The sequence below is a fragment of the Candoia aspera genome, chromosome 17 (genome assembly GCF_035149785.1).
Source record: "Candoia aspera isolate rCanAsp1 chromosome 17, rCanAsp1.hap2, whole genome shotgun sequence".
Lineage (NCBI taxonomy): Eukaryota > Metazoa > Chordata > Lepidosauria > Squamata > Boidae > Candoia > Candoia aspera.
The window spans coordinates 9,295,921-9,309,006 of record NC_086169.1 but is presented as its reverse complement, the minus strand read 5'-3'; the positions used below and the strand labels follow the sequence as shown (position 1 = coordinate 9,309,006).

General features: G+C 54.0%; 1 protein-coding gene across 1 annotated transcript in view; it reads left to right on the top strand.

The window, feature by feature from the left end:
- The window catches only part of LOC134506888 (pre-mRNA-processing factor 39-like), a 214,360-nt gene extending 201,618 nt beyond the window's left edge, over positions 1 to 12,742 (top strand). Inside the window, exon 15 of the transcript XR_010068834.1 lies at positions 12,729 to 12,742. The gene's annotated coding sequence lies outside the window, so the exon portion shown is untranslated. The remainder of the gene's footprint in view (positions 1 to 12,728) is intronic.
- Positions 12,743 to 13,086: the final 344 nt, after the last annotated feature.

The following is a 13,086-nucleotide window of genomic DNA, read 5'->3' as shown; positions in this document are numbered from 1 at the left end:
TCTCGGGGGTCAAGCTGCCCCAGAGTTGAGCTGGATTCCAGGGACTTCACGGCCACAGAACCAGAGACCCACAGCACCTGAGGGGTGAAAGGCGCCTGGGAGATGACTTCTCTCCCAGAAGGAGAATACCTTCCTTCTGTTCAGCTTCAGGAAAGCTGAAATTTGGCATTTTACTGTCGTTTTTCATCATTATTTTATTACAGCATATTCACTTTTCCAGTATTTTAACTGGCTGGCTTCGGGAAGGACCATAATCCACCCAGAGTCCTCTTGGATCAGACCATACAGATCCCAGTAAGTACCAGAAACAAATCAACAAAATTGAGTCCAACCCCCTGCCCAGCGCAGGGTCCACTGCAACAGCGTCCTTGACAGGGGTCCCTCCGCCTCTCCTTACCCCGCTCCAGCCAAGGAGAGTCTGCCCCCTCCTGAGGCAGTGTCTTCCACTGTGGGACAGTTCTCACTTCAGGAAACGTTCCTGGAGGCCAACCAAACTCTGTCTTCTCCTGGTTGAAGTCCATTATTCCGTGAGCTGTCTCCTGGACCAACGTGGCATAATTCTGCCCGTTTTCTACATGGCAGTCATTCACCTGCTTCCCTGCGTGGGAGGCCCTGCAGGGAGACCGTTGCAGTCAAGGAGGTTCCTTGTCCCAGCCTCACCTCTGGACTCCCTGCGCTCAGCGGTCCAGCAGGAGAAGGGCCCCCCTCCCAGAGCTTTTGGGCCAGGCTGCCTTGGAGGCTTCCTCCGGGGACCCCCCCTTGCCCAGAGAAACCTCCTTCCCTTCCTCCTTCTCAGCCGCCCGCCAGAAGGGGAGAGGCCAGGCTTTTCCCCACAAAGGCTCAGAGGAAGCCTGCCAAGGCAAGCTACGCGTTGGGAGCTGCTGGGCCACCTTCCCCAGAAAGCAGAGGTGGCTTCCATGCTGAGCGAGACTCTCTGCACCACTCACAGGCCAGTCAGACCACGATGGAGCTTCGGGACTCGCACCTGCCCCTTCAGCCACCCCGGAGGTTTAAGGACAAGGCGGGGTTCGGTTGCTTCCATGCCCCGAGGCCCCTGGGGGGCTTTGCGGATGCCCTGCCAGGCCCCCTCGACCCTCCAGCCCAGGCAGAGGCCCTCCTTCCCTCCGCGAAGCCTTCTTCCGACCTCCTTTTCCCCCCACAGCTGGCTTTTTATAAGCAAGAGGTGCAGAAACGATGGCAGGGACAGAGGCGGAAAGAGCAGGTGAGGGCGCGTAGCTGTCCGGCAAGGAGAACGAGGGAGGTGGGAATTGAAACTGCTTTTCGTCTTTGGGAAGTCCATCCAGCTGGTCTCTGCCCTCCCTCGGGCTTTGGGGGGGTGCTTTGCGGTCTCAGGGCTCCCCTCCTTCCTCCACTGGTTGGTCTACTCCGCAGGGGTTGTGCAACTTTCTCCTCATCGTGAATGCATCACAACGTTGGCTCATCCGCAACATTTGCTTGCAATTTTCCCTAGTGGATGATTTTGGCAAATTATTTTCCTTGATATGAGTTGTATTATCTATACGGATGGATGTATATCGGTTGACAGTCTTCCCATCACCTTCCACTTCGCCACCATCTGGCACAGGACAAGGGCTTCCTGGGGGAGCAGCTGCAGGAGGAGCTGCAGAGGGCCAAGGACAGGGAGGACCTGCTGCTGCAGCAGCTCAACGACCTGAAGCAGCAGTTCCAGAAGAGCAAGTGCAGGGTAAGCTGTGCGGGAGTGCCCAAGCAGGCGAAAGTGCCCAGTGGTGAGACTGGCGGCAGCTCCCTCTGCAGTTGCAGGAGGAAAAGCGGAAACGTGAAGGTCTGCGGGCCTGCATCAGGAAGCAGGAGGCGGAAAAACAGGCCCTGCAGGAGCAGCTGAAGCAGCGTGCTGCTGAGGTGGAGGACCTCCGTGCCAGCGTCCGGCACACCCAGTTGCAGCTGCACCAGCACAGCGCAGAGGTGAGACCAGCCAATGTCGCCCCACACTCAACAGGCACTGGCTGGCCAGTCTGTGATGTGCCCGGCAAGTGCTGCAGCAAGGAGCCGTGGTATCCCGATGGCACAGTGAGCTTTCTCCGCTCACCCAGGAGAAAGTGGCCCACCTGGTGGAAAAGTGCCAGAGAGAACAGAGGAGGTGTGAGGGCCCGGGGGAAGAGGGTGGACAGCCGGGAACAGTCCCAAAGGGTGTAAACAGCTGATGCCGTCCCTTCTGGGGGCTCTCCTTGGGCTTCCTTTCACAGGGAGAAGAACAGCGGGAGGAAGGCAAACTTCTCCAGAAGAAACTGGTGGAGTCCGCCAAGGAGGTAGGTGCCCCAGCACTCCGGAGCACAGCAGCCTCTTGCAGCTGAGATTGCGGTGCCAAGGCTTTTCTCCAGGTCCCAAGAGGGGACAGGATTAGCTCCCACCCCTTGGTTTCCTCACACGTTGCAGAAAGTGGGACTGGAGGATCCTTGTAGTCCATTTGCCAAACCTCTCTGGATTTGGACCCCTCAGCGGCTCCGGTTCTCCAACAGCAAGCCCTTCCCGGGGGCGTTCGCTGCTAATCCCGGCGCGCCAGCCAGCCGTGGCGGAGTTGCCCCTCCCGCCCCATCAGCGGTTTCCCCTGGTCTCGGCAGGTGGGGGAAGGCGCGTGGGAGAGGTCCTTCCTGCAAGCAGACCTGCAGCTGGCCCAGTTCAAAGTGCTCCGGCTGAAGGACGAACTGGCCGGTTCTCGTGAGCAGCTGCTTGCCAACCGGAAGGAAGTGGAAGCGCAGGTACGTGCTTTGAACCCGGAGCTCTTCCACACTCCTCGGGGTTTGACTGATCTCTGTATTAGGAACGAAAGAGAAATTCAGTTGGTTTCATTTGATTTACATATTCCATTATTCCCCATTTTCAGATGTATGTGTTTTTATTTCTTTATGAATGTATAAACCACTTCAGTCAAGGCCACTCAGAGTGCCGAACAGCCGCACAGCAGCAGCCAATGCCATCAGAAATGAATGAATGAATGACCTGAAATGGAGCAACATCTAAATCCACAGGTCTCCAAGCTCTGCTGTTTAGTTTGCCAACAACAACAACAACAAGTGTATGTTCAAGAATGCAAATAATCCTGATAATAATGAACAGGATCATTCTGTTAATGACAGTCCTTTGCAGAAACATGTCCATGTGCCTCTCCTGCTGTAGCACCCACCTTCTGGCCCATTCCCCTCCAGAGGTTGCTCTGGCCCCGCCCCGCTGGCCGTTCAAGGGCCCGAAAGGCCGGGCTCCGTGCTTGGGCCTGGGGCCCGGAGGCTCTGCAGGGACCCGCTTCTTGGCTGTGTTACTGCAGGGACTTGGGTTTGAGGTTTCTCGGCTGCTCGTATTTTAACTTTTGTAACGTTTGTCATAGTTCTTATTTTAATTCTGGTCACTTGCTGAGATGGGTGGCCATATAAATTGGCTGGCTGGCTAGATAGATAGATAGATAGATGTTAGATGATAGATAGATAGATAGATAGATAGATAGATAGGTAGATGATAGATGATAGATAGATAGATAGATAGATAGATAGATAGATAGATAGATAGATAGATAGATAGATAGATGATAGATAGATAGATAGATAGATAGATAGATAGATGATAGATAGATAGATAGATAGATAGATAGATAGATAGATAGATGATAGATAGATAGATGATAGATAGATGATAGATAGATAGATAGATAGATAGATAGATAGATAGATAGACAGATGATAGATAGATAGATAGATGATAGATAGATAGATAGATAGATAGATAGATAGATAGATAGATAGATAGATGATAGAGATGATAGATAGATAGATAGGTAGATAGATGATAGATAGATAGATAGATAGATAGATAGATAGATGATAGATAGATGATAGATAGATAGATAGGTAGATGATAGATAGATGATAGATAGATAGATAGATAGATAGATGATAGATAGATAGATAGATAGATAGATAGATAGATAGATAGATAGATAGATAGATAGATAGATGATAGATAGATAGATAGATAGATGATAGATAGATAGAGATCAAATTGCAGCCCTTCCACTCACACACTCTCCCGGACATCTTTGGTGAGTTGTGCATCCCTTCTCCATACAAATTTTAGGGCCTGAAAACTCATCTTCGGACATCAGCTGAACTTGACCTATTGCAAACATTAGAAACCGGGAGAAACCAACCTGGATATTTTGCCCGTTCCTGAGAACCTTCATTGCTAACCGGTCCCTCACGCCACACCATCTCAGTGTGTGGAACGTCAGGATCTTGTGGGTGAAAAACTGACCAAATGGATCAATCCTTCCCTGGGCAGATTCTCCCCGCATGGCATGGGACCGTAGGGTGGCACGGAGGAAAAAGCCCCTTTGCCACACTGAAGGAAAGGAGGGGTTTCCCCGAGCTGCCCAGGAAACCCAGTTACAACCACCATCTACCCATCGGGGTAAATCCTAGATGGGAGAAAGAAGGGAGAGAGCTGGTTGGCAAGAAAATGTCAGAAAATGATCACTTCCAAGAACAGGGAAGTCTGTCACTGGAAAGAGTAGGGCAATGCGTGGGGCTTTTAAGAAGAACTGTGCAGCCAGGAAGAAGACAGGGAAAGGAGACATGTTTGGGTACCAACAACACACTGTTGTGTGATTGTGCAATGAGGTGCTGCTGTGAAAACTCCCACGAAGACCGTCTACAGAGCGACTCCCGGCCTGTGAGGCCTACTGGGCTGACCCAGCTCTTCCTCCGCCAGGCCTGCACCACCAAGGAGCAGCGGAGCGAGCTCCGCAGCCAAGTCCTCCACTGGCGGAGGGAGCACCGGGCAGCCCAGCTGGCCTTGGCCGGAAGGGAGAAGGAGCTGGCGGCGCTTAAATACGAGTGCCAGGTTGCAGTCGAGCAGGTAGGAGGGGCTGCTGGGAGGGCGAGGTTGGCAGGGATCCCCGATAACGTCAGCCTGCACACTAAGCTCAACCTTAATCTCCACTTAATCAGGAACTGGCTTGCCAGGCAAAAGGCTCACAGACACAGCTTGGCTACACTAGTCTCTTTCTCTGAGACGAGCAGCAGCCACGGACACGGATTTGCCCCGCACAGAAATCAAAGTCCTTCTCGGCATCTGAGCTCTGGAGCCTTCCTCCTCCTGCTCGGACAGGCAGGAGGGGCTTGGCTGTTCTTTGGGCGGCCTTTGAAGGTGCCCGATCCACAGGGATGGGACCGCTCTCCTGCGCCTGAGCACTGCCGGTCCCTGCCTCTCCCCTTCCCTTCTGTCCACCAAGGTGGGGGCAGAACCTGGGACTTCTGGGGCAGCAGAGGCTCCTTCCTGTGGGCTCTTCCCTGGGGGTGAGAATGAAGGCCAGCTTTTCCAGCAGAAACCGATTGCCCCCAGCAAAGGGGGGGGGCTTCTCAACAGCTGTGGGCTGTGCCATTCCTGCATGCAGCAGCATGTGCAAAAACCAGGGAAGGGGAGGCTGGGCAGGCCAACCATCCCCAGAGCACCCCGACCCACCCTGCTCAGCTTCTGCTCCTCACAGAGTTAGTTACGGAGGGAAACGGAGGAGCAGGTGGGGACACCGCGCCCAGCGTGTGACCTCCAGGTCCACCTGAGCTGACCCAGCTCCCCTTCCGCAGGCCTGCAGCACCACGCAGCAGCTGAGCAAGCTGACCAGCGAAGTCTGCCACTGGCGGAGGGAGTACCAGGAGGCCAAGCTGGCCTTGGGCAGAAAGGAGAGGTTGCTGCTGGAGCTGGAGCTGGAGCTGGCAGCGCTCAGGCCCAGTTCCTGGACGACAGTCGAGGTAGGAGGGGCCGCTGGGAGGGCGAGGCTGGCCAGGGTCCCCTCGAGATGGGTTGGACCATCTCCTGCTTGCCTGCTGATGCTCGTCTTCCCTTGGACTCACCCCACAGGCCTTCCTCTGGTAGAGAGAGGAGTTGTGGAAAGGAGCCAGTCTCCTCCGGCAGAAATTTATTCCCTCCAGCCAGGGGCTAAGTCCTCCCCGACAGCCACGTGCTCTGGCATCCTCTGGGCACTCGCACTGGGCAGTCAAGAAGCGATGCCAGGGCAGGCCTCCGCCTTACTGACTCCTGCCTGGTGGCTGCCCTGGGTGACATCGGTGCCCAAGAGCACCAACTTCATTGCCAGCGAGCCACAATGGCAGCTCTGTGGAGTCTCTCTCCTTGTGGATGACTGTTCCGGATTTTTTCTTGGGGAAGATCCTGCACCTTCCCAGCCTCAACTGTGCAAGGGTCACAGGGGCCGTGTAAAAGGACCTTTCAGGAAATCCATTTCCATCCTTTTCTCAAAGATGGGTGTGAGCGGGCCTTGGAATCCCGAGTGGAATGTCAGCGTCACAAACGGGTCCTCAGTAGGGATATTTGACCTGTTCAGCGATGACGCCACCTTGGTCTCGTCGGATATTTCGTTTGGCATGAGAGTATCGCTCGCCGTGGTCTACCTGCTGGTGTGTGCAGTGGGTCTCTCGGGAAACGGCCTCGTGATGTACCTCCTTTGGATCCAGAAGGAGAGGTCCACGGCAGCCATTAATACCTCTGTCTTTGGACTGGCAGTCGCTGACGCCCTGTTCTCCCTGATGCTGCCTTTTTGGGCAACGGAGACGGCCTTGGATTTCAGGTGGCCCTTCGGTCAAGCCACGTGCAAAGCGCTTCCTTCCCTGACTCTTCTGTGCATCTATGCCGATGTCTTCTTGCTTCACGGCCATGGGGGTCGCCCGCTACGGGTCGGTCGTCCCGGCTGTCAAGGACGGGTTGAGGATGACGCCTCGAGCGGCCAAGCGGATCGCTGCCGCTATTTGGGACGTGCCGGTGGGGGCCAACATAGCGACCGCTGTCTGTGCCAGAGTGGCAATCGCTGCCACGGTGGAATTGTGCCTCTTCCAATTCCCCAGCCCGTCTCACTTGGGAATCTACCAGCTCCAGAGAGCAGTGATCACCCTTGGTGGCCATCTTGACTTCCTACCTCCTCCTCCTCCGGTTCCACAGAATTCATCACATTACCAGCCGCAGCCTAACGCGGCATAACCAGGTTGCCTCGACTGTCCGCCTCGTGGTCAGATGCTGCTTTGTCTGCTGGTTCCCTATCACCATCTGGGGCATTCTGGTGAAATTCAAGGCTGTGCCCATGGATCACACCTTTCACGATCTCCACGCTTACAGGTTTCCAAGTAGAGAACAGGATTTCGAGACAGTTTTGTGGCCCCGCCCATGTTAGCTCAGCATTAAGATAGAGGCGGAGTTCTGGAGCATGATCTGAGCTTATCCTCGACCTTCTGCGCTGCTCTCAGTCGTACAGGTAGTCCTTGACTTATAGCCACAATTGGGACCGGAATTTCCATCGTAAGTCACTGCAGTCGTAAAGCGAGACATCATGTGACCACACCAACTTACAACGGCAATCCCGGTACTCCCCGTTGCGGTTATTCACTGAAAATCATGGGTTAAGCGAGGACCCACCCCAGTCTAAGCCATTCCAGGCTTGGTCCCTCCCAGCCCCGAGCCTCAGTAAGGTGAGGGACTGCCTCCCCCCTCCCCCCCTCCAGCCCTGCCCCTTTGGCCGCCCTGCACCCTGCCTCATGGGGCAAGCGGCCCCAGAACTGCGCGGCTCTGGGGCTGCTTGCCACACCCTGGGAAGCCTCGGCCCCCCCAGCCAACTTCAGTTCACCAGCTGCCCTTTCCCCCAGTTCCCCACACCAACCTTTTGCCTTTTGCCCCAGTCAACACGGCCAGAGCAGAAGTGCTTCACTGCCTTTGCGGTCCCCTTTTTTGGGCCCTTTTCACTTCCTTTGCTGTCTCCTTTTCGGGCCCTTTTCACTGCATTTGCTGTCCCCTTTTCAGGCCCTTTTCGCTGCCTTCGCTGTCCCCTTTTCGGGCCCTTTTCGTTTCCTTTGCTTTCCTCTTTTTGGGCTCTTTTCGCTGCCTTTGCTGTCTCCTTTTCGGACCCTCTGGCGAACGTTTTCTACACGTGGCTAAAGCTATCTGAAGACAGCGCAGCTTAGCCACGTGTTGGAAACATTCGCTGGAAAAGCTGGGTCTGAAAAGGGGCCCGCAAAGGGAGCAAAAGGGGCCCGAAAAGGGGACCGCAAGGGCAGTGAGACACTTCTGCTTTGGCTACGTCGACTAGGGCAGAAGGCAAAATGTTGGTGCCGGGAACTGTGAGGGAAGGCAGCTGGGCAAACAGATGCTTGCTGCGGTGGCTGGGGATTCCCGGGGTGTGGCAAGCAGTCCCAGAGCTGCGCAGGGTGCGGGGCAGTCAAGGGGGCAGGGATGGGGGGAGAGTTGAAGTGCCCCGGCGGTTGTAAGCATGGGCAGGCTGCCAAGTGGCCCAATTTCGATCACCTGACTGTGGGGGCACTGCAACAGCCGTTACTTTGTGCACAGGTAGTAAGTTCATTTTTTGAGCACCGCCGTAATTTCAAACGGTCGCTGAAATGATGGTCGTAAGTTGAGGCACTGCCTAACTGCCCTCACGACAGTCCTACAAGGTGCAGCAGGAGGAACCATGCAGGGAGGGAAGAGCCGGAGGGGCGGATTCCGGCCCCCAGCCCCCTCCAGTTGGCGGCATTTCAAAAAGCCACCCACTGCCCGAGTGGCCAACTGGGTCATCGGCAGGTTGTGCTGTCCTTCCAGAGGGAGAAAAGGAGGCTGCCTTTGGGGCTGGGGACACAGCTGGGAGTGGAACGGTGGGTCACAGGCAGTCCGCTGGGCGGGGGCACTTGCCCAGCACTTCCCTGGCACCCCAACTTCCCCTGGGCCTTTTTTCCAGATTGGTGAACACGCATCGAAACCCCATTAGTTTTGTTTTCTGGAATTGCCCATGCAGCACCTTTCAGGTCCTGACACCTTTAGGAAAGGAAAACCAAAACCAAAACCAAAACCAAGCTAGGGCTGGGGCTTGGCTTTGGAATGTGCCTATTTCCTTAAAAAAAAATTAAGACTCTTTTAAAAAATGGCAGTCCAGTAGCTCAGGGAAACTGCCAAGCACCAAGGGAGAGCATCAGTGTCCCCAGGACCAAGTTGTTTACCAGCTGAAAAATTCACGAGAGACCGGAGGGGAGAGCAGGAGAGATGTGGAAGCGCTTGTCCCCAGATCACCGCCATTAAATGGAAAGCCTTTTCTTCCTGTTTCAGTTAAGGCCCTTCTTGATGACTGTGGATCAAGGGATGTAAATCAGGCAGAGCAAATCCTTGGTCAGATTCTTGACTGGAGGGAAGGGTCTCCGAGCATCCAAGCCAGCGCTGCATCCCACATGCCACCAATAATCCAGGGAATGGCGAGATCAAACGTCTGGCACTGCACCAGAGCCTCGAAGTCTCTCCTTCGCAAGGCACAATTCATACATTCTCTTGGCCTTCCACAACATTCCAGTTTGTGTCCCAGAAATGAGGCAGCCCAGCGTGCCTGGAATCGGGTTGAAAGCTGGACCATGGAGGTTAATGGGGGACTACGACCGGGCCCTTCAAGATGCTTTGCACCCGCATTTCTGAGCTCATTAAAGGTTGATCCAGTCCAGTTCTAAACTCCTGTTTCTTTTCCGACTCTATGCCTGCTACCTGCTGCCCTGGGTGTGCAGTGGCATCTCTGAACTGCAGCCGAGCGGAAGAAAGGTTATGCGCTGCGCATGCTTCCCAAACTCACCTGACTCTGCCGAATGGAGAGTGCCTGGCCCAGGGCTGCTTTCTGCAAACGGGTCAGTGAGGACTTGGCAAGGTGCGGCAGGGATGTGCGTGTCAAGGATACTGTTGGTGTTTACACAACACTGCATCCACACCCAAAAGTCCAGCTCAGGCCGCCTCCTAGGACAGTTTTGCTCTTTCACCAGCAGCACAAGGCGCACGTCTTGGAGCACTTGAAACGCTCACCTGCCCGTCCCCAAAGGGTCCCCAAGTGTCTCCAGCTGGGCCTCCTCCACAAAGCTCCTTGGTCCCTCCACCTGATCCAACCTACCTGGCAGGGTGGTCTGGAGAAGGGAGTGGAAACATGGGACTTTGAACCCCTGGAGAACAAGAGGGATACAGCTCTAGGGAACAGGAATAACTGCCCTGTTCATTAATTAATTACAGGGATGTCTGTAATCCAAATGTGTTTGCTGAGGTGGTTGATGGGGGCGTCTCAGTATTCCTTCCTCCCTCCCTCCCTGGCAAACTGTGGATTTCAGGAATGCTGCTGGTTCTCAAAAAGGAGGGAGCACATTCCAAGGAGGATAAGAGAAAACACAGTCCTGAGTTGGAACGTGGGAAGACAAAGAGGTTCAGACTGGCCCCGCCCTGGAGCCTTCCCAGGTTATTCCCCCTTAGGACAGGCAGAGTTGCTTTAGTCTGGCAAGACTCTGTCTATCCGGTGTGAGCAAATAAAGAACTGAAGTTTGGCTGAACCGAACTGAATTCTCTGAGGTTTTGGGGCTGGGCCTGATACGAACTGGCCTTTGCTTTAAGTTTTGTTTCGGGGTCGAAAGCAGGAATCTGGAATCATTTAACATCAAGAAATAGCAACAAGGAAGTGGAGGCAGAGGAGGTTTGTGCTTCACACTGGAAGCAATGCAAGGGCCAATTAAATGGCAGGGGGAAGCAGAGGACCATCAAGTCCAGGGTTTCAAAATGATGTTGCCTCAAACTCTGCCTTGTAATTTCTCAGGCATTTTCTTCTCCCACAAAAGAGGCTTTTGGTTTGCACCTCAGTGTGAGGATCTTGGTCCTGGCAATCTCAAAAACAGAAGCTCCCAATACATGCCATTCGGGATATATGAAAGCCCTTTATTGAGATGTGTGATTCCAACCTCATGTGAAGCCACGAATGAATTTTCGTACCCCAAACTTCCCTTAAACAATTTCAGTTCCTCTCCTCTTTTCCCCCTCCCTTCTGCTGCAATTTACTGCCTGGCAAAATTCCTTTTGTTTTTGCCTGTTCCAGAAAGAGCCAGGCACTAACCTTGAGCTGCCTTCTCACCTAAACATCCCTCTTAATGGCTTTGGAATGCTTCGCCCCCCTCCTTGCCATTGCTCTGAGCTGCAATCTTGTAATCTATACGCCTGTTTATGCTCTAAGTAAAGGTAAAGGTTTCCCTTGACGTTAAGTCCAGTCGTGTCCGACTCTAGGTGGCGGTGCTCATCTCCGTTTCAAAGCCAAAGAGCCGGCGTTTGTCCGTAGACACTTCTGTAGTCATGTGGCCAGCATGACTAAATGGAACGCCGTTACCTGCCCGCCGAAGCGGTACCTATTAATCTACTCACATTTGCATGTTTTTGAACTGCTAGGTTGGCAGGAGCTGGAACTAGCAACGAGAGCTCACCCCGTCACGTGGATTTGAACCGCCGACCTTCCGATCAGCAAGCTCAGCAGCTCAGCGGTTTAACCCGCAGTGCCACCGTTTCCCTGTTTATGCTCTACTTCTACTTTAATACTTATCCCATGTTCAGGTGAGACATCCAGATGCCATTAACTATTGCTTCTGGATTGGCTTACTTGACACTCAGTTTTAGGGCACTTGAGAATTAAAAAAAAAAAGTTTCTCTGGGTGAAATGTTTGGGCCAACTTGGTATTGGAGGCTACAGAAGGTAAGAGCTCTGCGGTTGGTAGGTTGGGTGGGGCACGTCTTTCTAGCCGTCTGCAGCCCCCCTGGCTGCCCGCAATTCCCCTTCCTGAGAACATTTTCCCGGGGATGGAATTAACATGGAGGAAGCCAGGGAGGCTGCAGAGGGCTGGAGGGGACCCTGCAGAGAAAGAAGCTGCCAGTTCCTCAAAACTCCAGAAATGCAACCCCACCCGTTTCTGCAACCTCCTTGGCTGCTCCTACTTCCCCACCTGAGAAAGCTCCAGAAAAGACTCTCCTCTGAGCCCAAACTGGGGTTTCTTCTGCTCTGGCTTTTATTTCCTCACCTGTCCTACAGCCGAGGGAGGGCTCAGGAGTTTTCCAACCAAACATTCGCCCAGAGAGGAGGGAGAAGGCACCTTCCTCATGCTCTGCGACAGGATGAGGGAATGGGCGCCTCGCCCCTCGTCCTTCCCATCCCAGGAGGAGCAAGCAACCTTGAAACACGGCTGTCCCGAAGAGTCGCCACTGATGGTGGCGTTGCTCCTGCCTGACCAAAGTGCTTGCAAAATTGAGCCCAGCCAGATCTTTCCCTGGACCCCTGGGCAAGTGACCGAGGATTAGGGGCACAACTTCTAAATCTCCTGGGCCACAAAGGGCTCTCCCCAACGGGCTCCAGAGAGCAGAAGCCAGGCAGCTCCAGAAACGTGTCGTCTAAAGAGCCACCCGCCCCATCCGACACAGTGGACAGAGAGGCACGGTGTATTATCCTGGGCAGAAACATCCAGGGAGCAACTTCCAAGCCTGGATCAGAGGGACGACCTGCCCAGCCCGCCCCCCAGAGCAATGCACCTTCCTCTCCCCCAAGGCGCCCTCCTAGCACTGCTCTCCAGCCCTCCTCCTCAGCCCTTGGGGGAGTCCACTCAACTCTTTCCACTTTCCTCTTCCCTTCTGCTATAATGCATGCTGTTGTCATGAGTACGGATGGTGAGCAGGGGGCTCCCATGCAGGCTGTGAAGCGCATGTGTAGCACTGAGGAATTGGGCGGCCATTCCAAGAGACACAGATCGGGCCCGCCTTAGCCTTTGGGGTTTATATGTCTGGGTTTTTCCCACGCTTCTTCAGTTTGTTAGGATTCCTGTTATGTACAAGCAATAAAACATTAGAGACCAGTTCCTTGTCTCAGCGTGGTTCCTGGCTGTTAGGACAGCTGTGGAGATTTCTTACCAACCCCTTCTGCACCCCTTTCCGTTTCCACCACATCAGGGTTGTCCACAGGGCACGTTAGGAAAAAAGTCGAGATGGAGGTCAAGACACCTCTGCCTGTTTTTAACTTTGATTGCACTGTCATGGTGGCCATCTAGATCTTTTTGTCCACAACCTGTAATTGTAACTGTGGTAATTGAAAAGAAAGACGCATCATACAACCACAGCAAAAGTTTCCAGGAGTTTGGCAGATACCAAAAGTGCTTCCCCATTCAGCACCTGATAGCTGTTGCAACTGCAACCAATTTGACGATGCTTCTGGGGATACCCGATGGCCCCCCTTCCTCTGAGGTGGGA